Source organism: Aquila chrysaetos, chromosome Z (genome assembly GCF_900496995.4).
Source record: "Aquila chrysaetos chrysaetos chromosome Z, bAquChr1.4, whole genome shotgun sequence".
Lineage (NCBI taxonomy): Eukaryota > Metazoa > Chordata > Aves > Accipitriformes > Accipitridae > Aquila > Aquila chrysaetos.
In genome coordinates this window covers 68655838-68674081 of record NC_044030.1, presented here as the reverse complement: position 1 = coordinate 68674081, position 18244 = coordinate 68655838, and the positions used below count along the sequence as shown (strand labels likewise).

Genomic DNA, 18244 nt, shown 5'->3' with positions numbered 1-18244 from the left:
ACATATGAAGTCCATTGTAAAAACATTAAAACTTACTTAGACTTCTAGGCACACTGCAGTATTTTAATGACGAATGTATCATGATTCTTCTTCCTGCTGTCTACTGCTTTTCTCTTCTGCTAAGCCTTACATTCCAGCCTAATAGCAACATATTTTCTACTCCAATCAACCATACTATTCAGTGGTATTTCCTAGAAAAATTTTTCTTGTGTGTCAGATAAACACAGAGGAAAATCCTTCAGGGACAGCTTGATATACCACAGATTCCAGTTGAAATAATACTGAAGCAAGAAATTAAGAATTTCCTTAGTGAACCTAGCAGCATAGAAAATGGGGCAAAAGTGTAGGCATTTTAGCAAAATTTAACTGTATCAAGCATGTGACGTGGACTTCACTCCATAATTTTAAAGCTATGTGGATTCAGAAGGATCAGAAAAGTCATGCTGTGCGAAAGATCTACTGCAGTAAAAATAAAGTGAAAGGTCTACATAAGCAGCATTATGGTATTACCCTATTACATAACCATGGATGTTTCATTTGGAAAAGAAAAGCAGCTCATATGTGGAATTTTAGAAGAGCGAAGCCCTTTCCATAATTTTCTGGTTAAAAATAATTTGGTGATACCTGACTAGACAAAAACAATGACAAAAAGAAGTTACCTTGCTGGTTCCATGCAGAATCTCATTAAGGGTAAACAAAAACATATTCTTTCTTTAAGGAATTGATGAACTTCTATCAACAATTAAATACTCCACTAAATCAAACTGCTCATAACAAAGAACTGTGTGAATTTGCTGTGCAACTCATTAATCAGTGCTCTCATACAATTCGGTGCTGCCCACATTTTCTGGAATTAGACCTGCAAGTTTCCCCACTTTTACACATGTTCAAAGAATTTAACATTATTAGACTGTCATAAATGACTTAAGATTTTTGGCAGGCCATCTGCTGTAATAGCTTTGAATTTCCCTTAAGTGCTTATTGTGGATGACTTATTTTAACAAGAATTAGCACTACCTTGTGGCTCAGACAAAATCTAAACTCTTAACTCCTTTGCATCACTAACACACCAAGTGAAGGACAATGTTATATATGTAGTATTTGCTTAAGGTAAATTAAGATACATGACGTGCTACATATATTGGACATTCTTTTGATCTTAACTTGAAACTATTACACCTTCTAAAGCAGAGTAAGACCATCTCCATATGCTTGGTCTGTGTACTTTGTATCTCTGGTCAGCAGAGTAAGAACTCTAGAAAATTTTAAAAGAAATACTTTGCCAGTCACAGTAGGGTTAAAAAACAAGCAAGATTGCTAATGCTTACCATTCCACAAATTCCAACTATATTTGAAAAATCATACCAGTCCTATTCTGCATTCCGAATTTCTGCAATATTCATTAGTTTCAAGTGCAAGACTGATTGGCTCTTAATGTTTCCTGTGCTGGTTGCACTCTAAATCTACTTTGTTACTGTAGTATACAGAAGAATTTAATCAGTCTTCCCCGAAAGAATCTCAGCAACTAGAGCTATTTCAGTGGCTCATTACCTACTATTAAAAACAGACTTCATCACTGATACCTTAGGACAGCGAAACAAAAACCAGATTGTATGAATTTGTTTTTAAAGAATTCGATGTCATCATTTTTGCCATTATAAATTGATACTGAAAACAAATATTGGCAAAGAAAGCGTAAGTCCTATACTTTCTTGATTCCTCCATTGCCCATGCATAGGAAAAATTACCACTCTAACTAACACTGCAGAATCTTCCCCTTCCAATACAGACAAGAGATGAGAAGATTTCAAAAACAAATGAGCAAAATCTTTTATTTTCTATTCCGTCACAAGGAGTAAACTCAGTTTACACTTTTCAAACCATGTTTTCCCCTCAAAAAACACTTATATAATGATGTGCAGTTTTCAACCACTTTACACTGTTTATCATGCGGCAGAAATGTCAACCATACCCTTTAGCATTTCATACTCATTGGCTTGAGTGTTCTCCATGTTGAGAGAGAGCAGGCACACAACTTTGCCCATTCTCAACACATGGAACTTAGGACTTGGGGCAGGGTGAAAAGTTTCACTTGGAAACCTGAGCATCTAAAAGTTTTAGAGATGTTCAACATGATGATGGTGAAGTCTCCTGTAGTATTTCAGTGGCTTTTCACACATCATCTAGTGATTATACTTCTCTTTACCAGCTGAGCCAATATTCAAATAATTTATTACAGAATTTTTATTCTTAGGTCTGTAGGAAGACATTTTAGAACACTGCAGCAAGTTCCAATTGTTTTTTTCTGTACTTTTATCTAGCTTAATAACACAGGAAAATGTGCTTAATTCACTTCAGTCAGTGCTTCTACCCAAACACCTGAAGAAAAGTGTTTCAATGCTGAAAAGCCACTATTCCCTTGTTGTGCTTATCCTACAGTCTCATCATGCCACGTTAAGCTGTATTGCACGGTAAAGGCCAAGTTTTCATTTTCAGTATTAACACATGCTACATGTAGTTGGGGCCCATCAAAACCAACATATGAAGAGAACCTTACCTATGATGTTGCCTCATTCTTTCAGCGGGTTTTGTTCTTTTTTGGGGGGGAATATCTTTTTTTTTTTTTCTTTTGCAATTGCCAATTTTAGACACTGGTAGGCTAAGGCTTCCAAATCAGACTACTGAAAGGACTGCCACACCCTGAAAAGCGAGGACGGATTTGGTTTGGTTTTTCATTTTGGAATTATTTGTAGTACTCCTGGATGCTTACATAGTAACAGTAGCTAAAAACTCTTGCCATCTTTGGCTGTCCAGGAGACTGCACCCCTTCTCCAGGAATGTGGATTTAAGCATAGTTATCCATGTATTCATCACCCCTAGGCTGAGTATCACCAAGCGCTACACCCCAGGGACGAGGCGTTTCTAACTGAATCAACAGGCAGCCTGCCCTGCGAAGCAGCGTGTGGAGATTGCTCACCGCGCCAGGCTGCCTGCTGGTCTGTTACCAGATTCTTTCCAAGATCTGGTGCTTGATTTCATGCTAATGAGTGGGAGTGAATCCGTTTCCCCACTAATTTCTGTGATGATGGCAGTTGAGAGATCATTGGTATGGGCCAAATCAGGGGAGGAAGGCTCTTTTCCACAGCAGCTGACTTCAGCAGCGAAATACTTGTGGTGTCTCAACCACAAAACAATTATTAGTTCAGCAAAATTTCCTTTCCGATAGCATTGCGATTATAGGAACAATGCCTACAAAGAGAAAACTGGAAAGCACCATCTCAGAGCACTATACTGAGTTTCAGTAGGCACACATATTGCACTACCATGTATTTTGAGAGTGTATGCCTGCAACATTTTTGTCTGAACAAAAAATGGTCTTTAAGAAGTTGCATGGAAAGCTTATGAAAAATGCAACAAATGCTGCTTTACACAGAAGTAAGAGCAGGGAGGGGCCAAAAAAAAAGGTGACATTTCTTTTACTCAATTCTATTGTTTGCCAGTTGGGAAGTAGTTAACACAACAGAGGTAAAATAAATAAGTAGATAAATCAAGGCAGAGACCATTCTGCAGTTTAGATTCCTCATGTCTTCCCTGTTTCAGCTACCTCTAGCTTTCTGCTCTATTGAAGAAGCTACTCACTTCAGTAAACAGTACTTTTTGTTAGTCAAGTCTTGTATTAAAAAATATTTTGCGGTCTTGATGCTAGATTTTTAATACTGGCTATTCATATGCAGGTCTGCACATCAAGAATGCTATTGTACCACTGCAGGAAAATAACTACCTAAGGCACAGGCTTTAGAAAGCAATCATTTTAGATCCTGTGCAATACAGCAAAAGCTCCAGTGCATCCAGGCCAGGCAAAGGAAGAGAACATAACATTGTCCCTTTTCAAAAGTGGGGGGTTTATTGATTTAAAAATAAGTAATGTACCTTACAGCAGGCCCTAGACAGCTCAAGTGACAATTTAGAGCTACACACAAACAAGTGATACTTAAACCCTTTCAGATCATGCACAAAAAGAAAGCAAACACGAATTAAAAAGTGGATTCTTATTACTCCTGTACCATTACAAATACACATGATGCAAGTTACCCTTACTTAATTCAGTGAATCTTCACACACAGGTTAGTGCTTACTTACCTAAACTGTTTTAAAATCAATTTTCATTAAGCTGCAACTTGTGCATAGACTAGAGTGTAGCTCAGCATGTACATCAAAAAGCCGAAAGTAAACAAAAGAGATATCTATGAACAGAGGCTGAAAACACCACTTACCTACTTGATCATCATTAAAGAAAAATCTGCCTGAAGAGCAGAAAGAATTAAGACATCTATTTTCATACAGCTGATTATTTTAACATGAATTTCAGGGTGCCCTGCTATGTGAAAATAGTAGCATATTAGCATGTTGTTGTCTTCTGGTTCTGTTGACTTTTTAGTGTCTTTGTTGATGCCCTAAGTTTCCTATGTGAAATTAAAATCAGTTAGTCTCTCAACTCCGAGCCCTAAAGACAGCAGCATATTAAAAGAAAATCCATTTCTCTTTGTTACTTACAAAGCCACTCTGATTTCCTGCTTTCAGAACAGGCATTTGTTAATGCAAATTCATCAAGCGCCACTTTTTTTCCTTATGTTTCAGACAACAATATTGCCAAAAGAACAAATTTCTAATTGTTCAAATTTATTTTGTACTTATACTACATGTGGCATACGGAATGTGCCAACTTTCAAAAATCACACTGCAGTCTAAGTTGTACCCTCTGCTAAAAGAAATCTCACTTATAAAATCTAACAAGACCACAGCAGTACAAACACAGAATAATCGAGACAATCTAAAGCAATTGAGATATCCAGATAAATGTCCTGGGAACTTTCTGAAGGGATACTTGCAGCTGTAAATGGAGTGAGGACAAGAAAAAATGGACAAATTGAAATGCGAGACGTTCAGGATATAAGAATATAAGAAAATACTTTTTCCCCACAGGAACAGTCCAGCAGTGCCCAGAGAGACTCTGCAGTCCTTATCTTTGATGGTTTCTTCCACTTGGTTTTCAAGACCAGAGCTAAGCTGAATAAAGCCTTGACCAACCTAGTTAGACCTCAAGCTGACCCTGCTTTGACCACAACCTTGGACTACAAACCTTACAAGATCCCTTCCAACCTCAATTGTCCTGTGAAAGCAACAGTAAGTCTACAGAGCTCTTCTCTGATCTTTCATCTGCAGAAGTCTCAGGTAACATTTTCCAACAAGTACAGGTTTTAAGTTGACAGTGCCCTTACAAAGCTATCGTCACTGGGGAGGGTCCTCAAAAAAGCTTGAACAGCTTATTAATTTGAATAGAACTTCCACATGCTGCTCGCTCCAATGTAGGCATGTTGATTCACTGCCAGTTTTGCCCAGGTGCTCAAACCCAAACACTCACATAAGCTTAGTCACAGGGCGAGTAGCCACTGCCCTGCCCAAGTTACTGTTTCTTTACCAGTGAAAACGTCTCTAGAGGTATATCACAATGGGTTTGGGTTTTTGCTTTTGTTTTGGGGTGGGTTTTTTTGCTTTGTTTTTACAGTAAGGGGGAAGAGAACCTTCCCCCATATTAACTGGAAAGGAATCGTCAAGCATCTGCCTGTGCTTCTGGGAGAGTCGTAGGACAGCTCTGAGGGACTGCCACATCTATTTGGAATCCTCATTTGCGTGGCGGGCAGGTTGCCAGACTGAGTGAAAACAATACCTGAGGTCTAGTTTATATTCCCAGCTGGGCCAGCTAGCTGGGATTTAAAACACTCGTAAATTTGGGTGTGAGGGCAGCGTGTGTTGACAAGGGAATTAGGCCTCGGCTCTAAAGGACTCCTCTTCTGACGCAAGGTCAGCCCAAGCAGCTCCACTCTCCCCCCACCCTATTCTCCTCGAGGTCTGAACAGACACAGGCAGCGAGGGACAGGAACCTGAGGCTGCACCGCAGCTGGGGCGTGGGTGATGGACCCGGGGCCTCGGGAGTGGTGGCCCAGCCAGCGCCCGGCGGCCGCGTGCCCCGGCACCGCCATCAGGGCAGGCAAGCGGCAGGTACCCCTGGCGCCTTTGGCCTGGCAGGGACGGGCTGGGCTCAACTTGTTCTTAAAAACGAGGCCCCTCCCTCAGCTGCTCGCCTGCTCTTCACCACTTGCTCCACAACTCTGCCTCCATGCCTCGCACACCAGTTGCCAGTCTGTTTCCTCCCCACTCCCGCTTCTGTCTCCTCGCTTTCAGAGGAAAGGGGAGATGGCAGCACCTTCTTTCCTAGTTAATCACCCGTCAACAAAATCTCCTTAAAAAAAATTAAAACGACAGTGACTCCCCCAGGCGCAAAGCCCAACAAAAAGTCTCAGTGCCTGGGCATCTCCAGAGTTGGGTAACACTGGTGGGTCACCTCCTTCTAGAAGGACATACTGGGAGGGAGCATCTCTGGCCGTTACGATGGCAGTACCCTGCACCACCAACCCGCAGCTCCTAAGCTTTGCTTCTCTACTCCGGCCACATGCTCATGGAGCAGAGTGTCCTTTGCTACGGCACCAGGGGTCTTTGCCTCTCAGAACTGACAATGGTTTGTAACACACCACCCTCGGGCACCCGCATGAGTTTGGGCAGCACTGCTGGGAACCTGGCCAGGCCAAATATTTTGTTATTAGTCCCTCTCTCACTTTTTTTTAAGTTTATGCTGCCCCAAAAGTGAGACTTTGGTGGTAGGGGGAACCAAAACACACAGAAAAAACAAAAAAACCCGATGTGCACCTTTTAGCTCATCTCTGATAAAGTCACTTCCAATAAGCAACAAAGTTTCGTTCAAATCAGTAAGCCACATTCATTGAAGTGAACAATGCTTACATACTCTATTGTCTTGCTGTAAAGTAACGATTCTTGAAAATTTAAACTGTCCACGTAAAATCTTCTTGTTGATTGAGACAAGTTAAGACAGCATGAAGTAAGGTTTCATCCCAAGTTTTCACCATATCAAAATAAAACCAGAAGTACACTTAAAGAAAAATCTCAATTCTTAAACTTCAAAGAAAAATATCCCATCTAAAGCCTCCAAGGCTTTAAGGTAAGGTTTTCTAAAGCACCATCAGCAAGGAATTAAAAGTGACCAAGTATAACCTAAGAGTCTTGAAAAAAAAAATAATAATACCACCTGTATTTATTGTATGTAGGTATATATTTCACTACATCCAGTTAAACCAGAATAAAACTACAGTGAAGTTAAAATGTTTACTCAACCGTTTAAATGCTGTATTAATATTAAAGTTTATACAGAAAATTAACTGGTTAATTAAAATATGTCAGTGCAACATATGCTTATTTGGATAAAATTGGAGCACAGGAAAACAATCAAAACCAGGAATGTTTTTCTTGTTCCACCTAAAGACAATCAGAAAATTATATTGCCACTGAGTCGTGGAAAGATACAATATGGAGACAAAGTTCGACAAACTATTAGTCCTAGTAGCCACAGATAATATCCCTAAGAAAGAAAAAAAAAAGAAAGAAAGAAAAAAAGAACAGCTCTATGCCTTCTCTGCATAAAGGCAAAGAATTCTTATTCTGCTGTTGAAGATTTGTTTCTCTGATATCTTATATTGTTTTCACTAAAGAACTCACACAGAGAAAAGTTGTGTAACAGTCAAGCATGTTCAGAACACATAAATCACAGAAATCTACCCAATAAACAAAGATTACACCATCACAATCTCTGCCCATGGATTTGTGAAGAATAAACTAGCTGCTTTTTCCAAGATTCAGTGGTACACTGCTGCTATGCAGCAGAGAGGCTGTGAGCCCCCAAAACAGCACACAGGGAGCACACACGTATTTTGCGGGAATAGTGAACTGCCTGCTGGAGAACCAGCTCCGATTTCCTGGAGCTGATTCTTGTCAATTAATATTTACATATTTACTTTTTATTTACATATTTACTGGATATATTTACTTTCTTACAATGTCACAAAGCTCCTTCAAGCAAGAAAACCAGCAAGAGCAGAGGATAAAACTATCTATAAAATGGCTTTATACCTAATCCAAATCTTCTTCTTACTCATGATCAGTAATAATTATTCCTAGCAAACAGGGCAGAGACTTTCCAAAGCACATACCACAGACAGACTTGTAAATTAATTCAAGTATTTTGTAAAAATGTTTCTTCATTAAGTGGTAGCATTCCCCAAATATACAATTTACTATAACATCTGGATCCTTTCATCATCCCATTACTCCCATTGCTATTCTTGAAATATCCTTGTAACAGGAAAACATTTTCAAAACATGCTCTGGCATGTTTGAGCCCAAAGCTCGCCACTGCACTTCAGCTATTTGAAATTTACACCACGTCTTGTTTCAACCATCAAATGTACGAGCACGTCCAGCTTAATTTAAAATTTCCCCGACACTCCTGCTTAGCATTCCCACTGCAACACAAATTACTGATGCTCTAAAAAAGTAAAAACAAAAGATACCTCAAACCCCACGACATTTGGCTTATTTTAAACATGCTCTCCTCAAAAATCATCTCTCCCCTGGTCAACCATCAGTGGTTCTTACATTGCATAGTAGCTATGACCCCTACATTTGAGGTGGCACGATCAAAGGAGCCCTGGCCAGACTTGGAAAAACATTTCCACTGAGAATGGACATACTGCCTGTCAAAAGGTTATTCCCACTGTGTACAGGGAGCAGCTCATATTACTCCAGTGTAACATGAAAGTACAAAATCTAGCCATAGTAATCCACATACATGTTTTTCTTTCCAAAAAGGGCATATGGGAGACACTGACTGGAACAGAACATCCGTATTACCATTTGAAGGGAGGGGATGGACGGGCAAGGGAAAGCTTCCCTAATCAATCCAGCTGTAGGAATCAGCCTCTTAAAAAAAATTCTTTTAAAAAATTCTGCCTCTTACCATCGCAATTACTTCTCTTCAGTTGCTTTCCTCCCCTTCAGTTAAAAATTTATATATGCAAATATACATCTACATGTAGATAATTGCACACATACATATGATCAGACTTTACACTCTGCGGAAGACAAAATAACTTTGGAGGCGTAAATCTTAATGTCAATGACAGGAAGGCTTTGGTGAACCATTACCATAAATCTGACAAACGCTAATTTGATGGGTGGCTGTATCTGTCTGCTGCAAGACCAGTCTAGACAGTCTATTGAGAAATCCTAAAACACAACTGTTTGTTCCCTGTAACACCATCTGGATATGGCAATAAGAGCCGACCCAATGCCATTCACACATGGATCAAAGCACATGCTAATGCCATCATGAAGTCATACACATAAAAAATTCAATCTGAGAACTCTATGCAATTTTCCTAAGTCCTCAGTGAAGAAACCTCAGACTTAGCACAACTCAAGCTAAGTGCATGAAGAGGGGGAGAGGGTGGAAAAAAAGAAGAGAATATTTAATGAGCTTGGCCTTCCCGAGGAATGTTAGGCCACCCATTGTATTGGAAAAGGCTCATGTCACACTTCAGTCATGGCACCCATCAGGGTGCCCCTTTACAAAAATTGATCCGGAGGTTTTTGTAATTACCTGTTTCAAACAGAAAGAGTGCCTAGAAATACAAGAAGGTTTCCGAGGTGTAAATCTTGCATTTTCTTATTTAAGACAGAGCTGGCAGAATTTGCAATATTGCAGACAATATTGAAAACCCCTCTCATTAAACTGCACCATGGCACTAGATCAAAGCATCAAGGGCCCCCTATTGAACTTCTCTAAATATTACAAACATAAGAGCAAGTCTGGCTATGCAGAAACTAAAAGTAAAGCAAATTTTATTTCTGCTTCCAAAAACCTAAACATGGCTTCCCACAGTACAGCTTAAAAAGGTACAAAAAGTACTATATAGCCATACTGCAAACTTTAAATTGACAAAGCTTCATCCACTCCAAAAAGAATAAAATCAAAGATTATTGAGGGTTTTTTCTGCATAGCTCAATTCCAACAGTTTCTGGGGTGATTTTTAAACTACTGCACTTCAAGAGGTCTTGTAATTTTTATTTAATTTAATGTGTTATGTAACAAATTCAACAACCTGCACAAGACATTCAGCTTTGTCATAAAATCCACCTTTTTTTTTTTCTGTGTAAAGCATCCGCTAATACTAAGCTTCCAGCAATTATATTGTTCCCAGCCTTTTGACCATTGAGACTGTATTTTCCATTTAACTCTGCTTCCTTTTTATGGTATAGAAGTTTACAACAAGCAGTCTTTAGTCTTTCTGGAAAAACTATAGTATGAAGCCAGCTTGCTGATACTGAAGATGTATCAAGACAGAAAGCACAGGCAGGTTTCAACAACCATGTTCATACAAGCTCCATCTGTAAAAATTTATATCCTACCATTTAGGTCTTTTTCTCTATATATGACTCTTTCTCTCATATAGAAAACATTTAGGCAAGATCACAGTCCTAGTTCCTTAAATACTTTTCTTTATAAATTAAACAATGACAAGTAGCAAAATTTACTTCTACCATCATAAGCAGTTCAATGCAAGTTAAATAACTACTAGAACTGCATTTTAAACTTTTACAGTCTGATGTTAGCAATTTCCTTATTCCCAAAAAACAGAACTAGCATGTTAACAAGAACGGCCTGTCATAAAATACTGCATCCCTAATATAATGTTCCATAAAATTACTGTAGAAAAATAAACTCCTCAGTTCCTTTACAGAACCTGCAAAACCCTTGTAAAGCTGCACACAAACACACAAAAATCACTGGAACTAAACTTCCAAACACAATTAATTTAATAAAACTCTCAGTCTAACTTGAAAAAATATATACTTGTAAGAATACAGTTATGAAGTTACAACAGCTATACTGTGGTGCATCACTGAAATGTAACTGTAAAAGAAGTACACTCACAGTCCTCATGAATTTTTATTTCAGTACTTCTATGGAAATTTACAATTGTCCTTAAATTTAGATATCTAAGTTCCGTATATGGTTTTTAATAAAAACTTCAGAAGAGAAACAAGTTCAGACTGTTATGGAGATGAAACATTCAGAGGAATTTTCTGCTAACATGGCATCAGAAGTCAATTCTAATAACTTTTTGTGTGTGTGATATAGATTAAATACAATTACATCTTTTTTTTTCCTAGAAGATTAACATTCCAACATTCCAACAAAGAAAAAGGAAAAAAAAAAAAAAAAAAAAGGAGGGGAGAGGAAGGGAGACAGAGAAACTTATTTTTGAAATCAGATGACTCTTTAGGACAAAAAAAAGAAGTCATCAAGTAGTCTTTCCGTTCAAACCATGCTCATAGATAAACAGAAAAAATCTCCACAAAGATTTCTGGTACTAGAAAAGCCAGGAGAGACTGGCCCTTACTTAAGACTCAAAAGATTGCTAAACTATGAGTCATCAAGTTTTCAGACTGTAGAGTTGTTTCAATATGGGCAAGTGGGAGATTTACAGGACTGAACTGTGCATCACCAACCAACAGTTGTTTCTGCAGAAAGCAAGTAATTCCCCTTGAGGAAAAAAGTTAGGTGCATACATATCACAGTGACTTCTCTTTACATTTGCAATGGCATTAAAGGACATCGTACTAGCATTAGGCTCTTTTATGTCTGCATCACATACAAAACAGATAACCAAAGAATGCATATGCACTTAGTACCTATTTATAAATAAATACCTACAACCTCCTGTCCCCTCCAAACTTCTACATGGATAATTGCCTTCAGAGAACTAACCTAACTCTAGATAGAACAATATTTAACCTAACTATTAATGTCTCAGCAGCAGACATGTAGTGAAGGGCATGTTATGCAGGATTTAAAAATTCTGGAAACTCCCTTGAAGCGCTGCAACAGGACAGCACTGCCATCTACTGTTCTCTGCTGCAGCAGAAGCCTTTCACACCTCCTCCAAAAAGTCTCTTCTGGCTCAAAACCACCACCTCTCCTCAGCAGCACACAGAGCAGAATCAAAGACTGAACCTTGGGAAGCCAGGCTCAGGGAAGACACCTGCAGCCGTAAACTCCTCTAGTAATTCTATAATATAAAACAAAAGGCCTTTTTTTTTTTTTTTTTTTTTTTTAAATTAAATGTCTAAGAAGCATAGAGTTGCAGCATGAAGCAGAGCGAGCTGCAGCTGCTCCCCAGAGCAGCACTGGCACTTGGGGTCACCAGGCAGCTGTGCAGTGCCCTCATCTGCTTCCCCACCAACGCAGCTGTACCTCCTGTGAACACGGACACAGTCCCTTTTCCATTTTCCAGCCCTTCTCAGAGTATAGACATAAATAAAGCTGTTTGTATCCTGATAAGCTATCAATTTTCACACATATACAAACAGGACAAGACTACACAAATTATATACCCAGTGTTGTAAGCACAACAATCACTAATTTTTCAGATTTTAGCGCAGCAAATTTATTTCTACCAAATGCTATAGACTCAAATCATACCTCCATTTAAAATAAAGCCTGTGGATAAACGATGCACTAGCTAATAAAGAGATAGTTCATTCAGCTGCTTAGAAGAGTTGTCAGGAAGTTACCGACTTGCCCAATTCATTTCAGTCACAATCTTGATATGATGAAGAACTTAGTAAAAAAGCACAAGGATTTATTTGTGCCACTGACTTTCTCATCGAAAGAAAATAAATTTGACTGGTAAGTTTTAAGGGTTTTATACTTGAGAATTCCACTCCAAAAGCGCTCTTCCAATTAACAACAAATTTGGATCCCCTAGAAAATGACACATAATTTAAAGAAAAGAGATGATGGATTTTGTTAATGGAACACATCTCACACAGTATAATCACAATGAAGAAACTACTGAAACTTAATCTGTAAATACATTGAAGACAAATTGAACCACTCCATTATGAAAACCAAAAAAGTTACCACTGTTTTGCAGGGTACAAATAGCCATTTAATCACTTCAAACATAAGGCAAGTGCCATGTAATTACAGTACATAGTTATTCATGTCTCACAGATTACATGGCAGTAAAAAGTTACCTGTTACCATATGCAGTAATTTGGAGCCGATGGTGACAGTTGGCAGATGTTGAAGACACTTTAAAACGGTGAGAATAATTGTGAAATCTGTAATTACAATATTGTGAAGTTACACACTCAGAGGGTTTTGGTTTGCTGGGGTTTTGTGGTGTTTTGGGGGTTTGTTTTTGTTAAACAGATTCTATCAAAATGTGAATGACCTTTCAGAAACCACAGGTGCAGTCTGCCCCTAGAGATCTGCAGAGATGTTATAGGTATTTTGTGGTGCTGGAACTTCTTAAACAAAACAATCTGTTATCAAAACATGACCAAGATATCAACATTTAATTTTGCTTTGTTTCACAGAGCCAAAGATTTTGCCCTCTAGCCTTCTTCTATTTTCGCTGTGTAGCTTCTTGCATATTTCTCTTTCATTTGTATCTTTAAGACCTAAAAAGCTCTCCCAAAAGACCTCTGCAGTCACTCTGGCCCTCTTCCTTGTTAAAACAGTTCTTCAAAGAATGTTTAAATATACTTGCGCTGCAGAGCCCACAAGAGCAAGTCACAGCTTTCTCTCTATTTTCTATACCTAGTAGACAAAAAGAAATACAGATGAACTGGAAAGCTAGAAAGACTCTATTTTCATACAGTTCTGATCAGAAAGTGCTGACCACATTAATCATTCTCCCTCTCCAACAGATCTGGGAACATATTTTAACCTCCAAGCTGCTAAACTATCAACCTGCAGAACCCATTGGGATCACAAAGAAATTAACTTTCAGACGTCAGGTGTGATATATACAACTTACTACCTTTTTCTTACAAGCTACATTCCCTTTTTTACTTGGAGTCGCCACTGAACAAGAGAAAAAGGCAAACACTATCTGTAAAGAGCCACTTTTTAAAATCTTGATTTTAGAAAAGCAAAATTTTTGAACTGAAATCTAGATGATGCTTCTCTTGGTAGTTCCCTCTTTTTATATCTGAAGAAAGACGATCAGCTTTGCACCTACCTTAAGTCACCTACAAATCAGAAGCCTAAGAATGAATAACTTCTTTACAGCCCTTTACAACCAGTAAAAGGAAACAGGCAACAGCCTCCAAAAGCAAGGCTCTTCTCATTCTAAAATGAAAGTCTAAGGTCACAGGTCTATTTCTTCTATGTTTAGATTTAGGAGAAGTAAATCCCACCTGTAGTAAAGAAATAGTTATCAACAGGATACTCATGTTGAAAATGAGTTAGGCTATTTCATTTTTCTTAGACAAAAGACATTAATTCATCTGTGTCAGCCTGATTAAAATCTTCTCTCTTCATTAACAGGGTACCAGTTGTCCCCATAACACAAGATGATTTCTGACTGGGAATTAAAACTGAAAGAAAATTATATAAGCTGCGAAAGTACAGAAAAAGAAATGAGTAGCTAGAATTGTAAAACAAACAGTTTTTAAAGTGTCCTCTTCTGGTAAAAAACAAAATAAATCCATTATTAGATGGAAATTGTACGATTACTGACAGTAACAAAGAAAAGCAGGAGAAGTTAATATACACTTCTATCTGAGAAAAAGCAAACAACATTCATATGATGAAATAGTTTCCATTCCAACAGTAACTCAAGAAGATGTTAACCAACAGCTATTAATTGGATACTTCTACATCAGCAAAGCTGAATAACTTGGATACAAGTGTGCTGAAAGAGATGGCATAGGTACTGGCTAGACTAGTAATGCTTATTGTCATTAAGGTTTGAAAAACTGGAACTGGAGAAGTTCACAAGAACAGAAGTGCTATGTCAATATTTACAAAAGACAAATTGGATGCCCTAAATAATTATAGGCCTGTCAGACTGAAGTAGATTTTGTGAAGAAAAATAATTTTTATGTAGTGAAACAGCTGATGAGAGATTTTATTATGAACAATTAAATTAAATTACACAATGAATGCCAATCAACAGGTCTACAGACAATAGACTTACTGTTTTTAAACTGGTTTTTTTAAAAGTATGTCTTTATGTAATAATCTTCTGGAATACACTCAGTTTGGCACTGTAGGTCATTTTGCTCAATCCATTAGGGCAATCCAATACCAACAAAGCACTCTCAAAATTGTACACGTTTATTTGATTTATGGGCTCCAGGATACACCTGTAAACAAGGAGCTTTCATCAAGTGATGCATTTCTAGTGTGATCCCATGGGACCTGCCCATGCTGTCTGACATATAACAGCACCCATCCAAAAGAAGCCCAAGATAATCAACAACAGGGAAAAAATTACTGATAAATAATGGAAAAGACAGCTTGCCAATACATTACTAAGTGTCTAGTAGCAAAGCAATATAATTTGGAATAGACACTTCTTGAACAAATCTACAGAAGACAATCCTGTTTCAAGTGAGTGGATGTGCACTGGGTTTCTTGGAGAGAAGGTGGCAGAAAGCAAATCACAGGCCATGTTGACTATTCTGAGCACAGGTAATGGTAGGTATAACAAGAAACCCAAGGGTGTGCACATTTGCATCTAGAAACAAAAAAGACGACAATATTTTCTGTCCTGGAAAATGCTGCCTCTGAAAATGTTTTTGGGCATGATAGCTAAATTTTCATGTGGCATCTGTAAGGATCAGTCATAGCCTCAAAGGACTGATGTCTGTTTTGGAGAGAATTACCAAGTTGGAAAAGAAAGGTTTTATGATGTCTGTAGTTGACACAAGAATAATTCCCATTGCACTGCTGTTGTCTGTCCTGATGTCCCCGAAGAAGAGTGTTCAAATATGCAGAAAAACAGAATCAAAGAGGTCAGGGAAGAGTCATTAGAATAGTGAAAGATTAGAAAAAATTCTCTGATAATTGAGGGCTTGAGGAACTCATAACATTTGCCTTATAAAAAAAAAAGAGCAAGGAAAATCTTCCTTAAAACATACAGAAGAGGATCAAAAATGCAATAGGCATTCATTAAAGTAGAGGCAGTTAAGCGCTAGAACATATTGCTCAGACTGTAGTGGATTTTCTTCTACTGGAAATACTCAAATCATAATTAGATACTTTCACCCTCACCCCCAAAAAGGTGGTTTAGTTTAGAGGATATCTGTAGACTTTATTATGAATAAAAATAAGCTAATCAAAACAGTATCTTTTGGATTTACATCTATTCATTTATACTGGACAACCAAAACCATGGATCTACTAAAACAGAGAGAAGTCAGTGGATGTCCTCAAGGTGAGTATTTCTGTGCTTGGTTCCACAAGTGCCATTGCATGCTGTTCAACATCTCGCAGTGCCGGCAGAAGCCTGTATTATGCTGAAGCATCCGAGACATGGAGATCAACTCACATTCAGAGCAGAAGTAACTTTAACAGGGACACCACAGAGTTCACTACCTTACAACTGCTATAGGCTGAATTTGGCTTATTGCACTTAAGGCAGTTCAGACAGAGCAAACAGCACAATATAAACACAATTCCCCATTTATAACACAGCAGCTCTATCTTTCCAATGCTGAGAGAGAAATACCTCTTTCAGGACACCAGTGCATGTCAGGCCCAAGCAGAAAAGCAAACCTTTTCATGGAGGTGATGGGACCTCCTCTGGGACAGAGCAGTAGAAAAGGCTTCCTGCCTACCTGGCCTTCCACAGGGACTGCAAAACATGCAGAAGCACAAATCACTTCTGCAAGAGGAAAAATAAAAGAAGGGAGGCAGAAGGGGAACAGGAACACCCTTTTATCATTTTCCCTTTCCCTCCCTGCTCCAGCCATGAAGCCAGCAGCAGAAGGTGCTTAAGGAAAGGCAGAAGACCTGCAGGTGTTTCAAGTGAGATGGTTGCTACTGCTGCTACTGCTTACAGGCCACAGCATGTTCCTTTGTCCCTGCAACTGAACACAAGTGAGGAAGCGTTTTTGCTCGTCCACTCCCATGTGCCAAATGGAGTAAGCCTGGAGGACAGAAAATGACTGCCTACCGAAAGGTGGACCATACTGACTTCACTGTCCTTCATCTGGCTGTCCATTTCAGAAAGCTTTTTATAAATATTAAATTCTTGTTCCATGTTTGGTGCATCTCACCAAATTCCGTAGAAAAGACATCCAGATTTCTGTGAAAGAAATTCAGCTTTCTTGCAGGCACCACTCCAGAGAGCTTCAGATCTAGAGTCAAGATGTGCTGTTCGCCCCTCTTACGTCAAATAGTAAAAGGTTCTCCAGGCTAACTTATGCTGCTGGTCACATGTATGCAATCCCTATGATTTTAACAGATGTGCCCAACTCTGACTGGAGGTTCAGTGAACTGTTCTGGTAATGCCCAGAAAGGCACAGAACCCCAGCAGTATTTTCGTCAGTGAAGCAAGCAGAATCAGCTCCTAACACAGGGACCAGACAGTTTGTCTTAAACTGTAACAGCTTTTATCTACTCCATTTTGAGAAAAGAAGTAATAAGCTATAAATTTTTCATTTAGATCCAAAAATAGTCTATGTGTGCATGCAAACAGGTCTGCAAAGTCTGCACTAACTCAAGAATTGAAAAGGTGTCTGTAGATGACCATTACTGGATAGCAGTTTAGACAGCTTTTATTCAAACCCATGCAGTAGAGAAAATTCACCTTAGGTGCGGTAAGCTTGAAAGGAAGGACAGTCGCCAAACTTTCATTCAGAAATAAGACAAGATCAGTTCCTGCTGAAACCCCACTTCCTTTTCCCAGCTGGGAACTTATTATAGGGAAACCTCACAACTGAGAAAACATTTCAGAGAAGAGTGCATACACACACCCACATTGGAACAGATTACCAATTGTTAGGCTAGTGAAGGCAAGTGTATTTCTCTAAAGCAATCCCTTCTCTCAGGAGATAAATCTTATGCAAACAATACTTGCTAGCAACGAAAACATAAGATGTCAACAGCTTTCTAGTTTGTTATGCTATTTAATATCAAGTTTGTACCAAGCACAGTGTGGGAATAAAAAAAAAAACCAAAAACTGAAAATTGCACAAACTCATTTGTAATGTTATTCAGGTCAAATTCAGAACAATTTAGTTAGAAAAGCCTGGAATGATTCTGAACTACAGGAGGCCTTTAAAAGCCTTGGAGATGTTCTCATGAGCCAAACAGGCATAAACAAAAGAGAGTCTTAAATATCAGATAAATATGAGGTTAAATTGAGCCAACATGGAGAAAACCAAACCAAAACAAAAAAAACAAGAACGTATTCTACTGGGCATGAAGCTCTCAGTAAGCCACAACACAAATGTTGTCAGTTCTTTCTGT

At 38.6% G+C, this 18244-nt stretch overlaps 1 protein-coding gene across 5 annotated transcripts in view; it reads right to left on the bottom strand.

Moving 5' to 3' along the window:
* Positions 1-18244, bottom strand: part of ARL15 (ADP ribosylation factor like GTPase 15) — a 229220-nt gene that overhangs the window by 162305 nt on the left and 48671 nt on the right. The window lies entirely within an intron of this gene.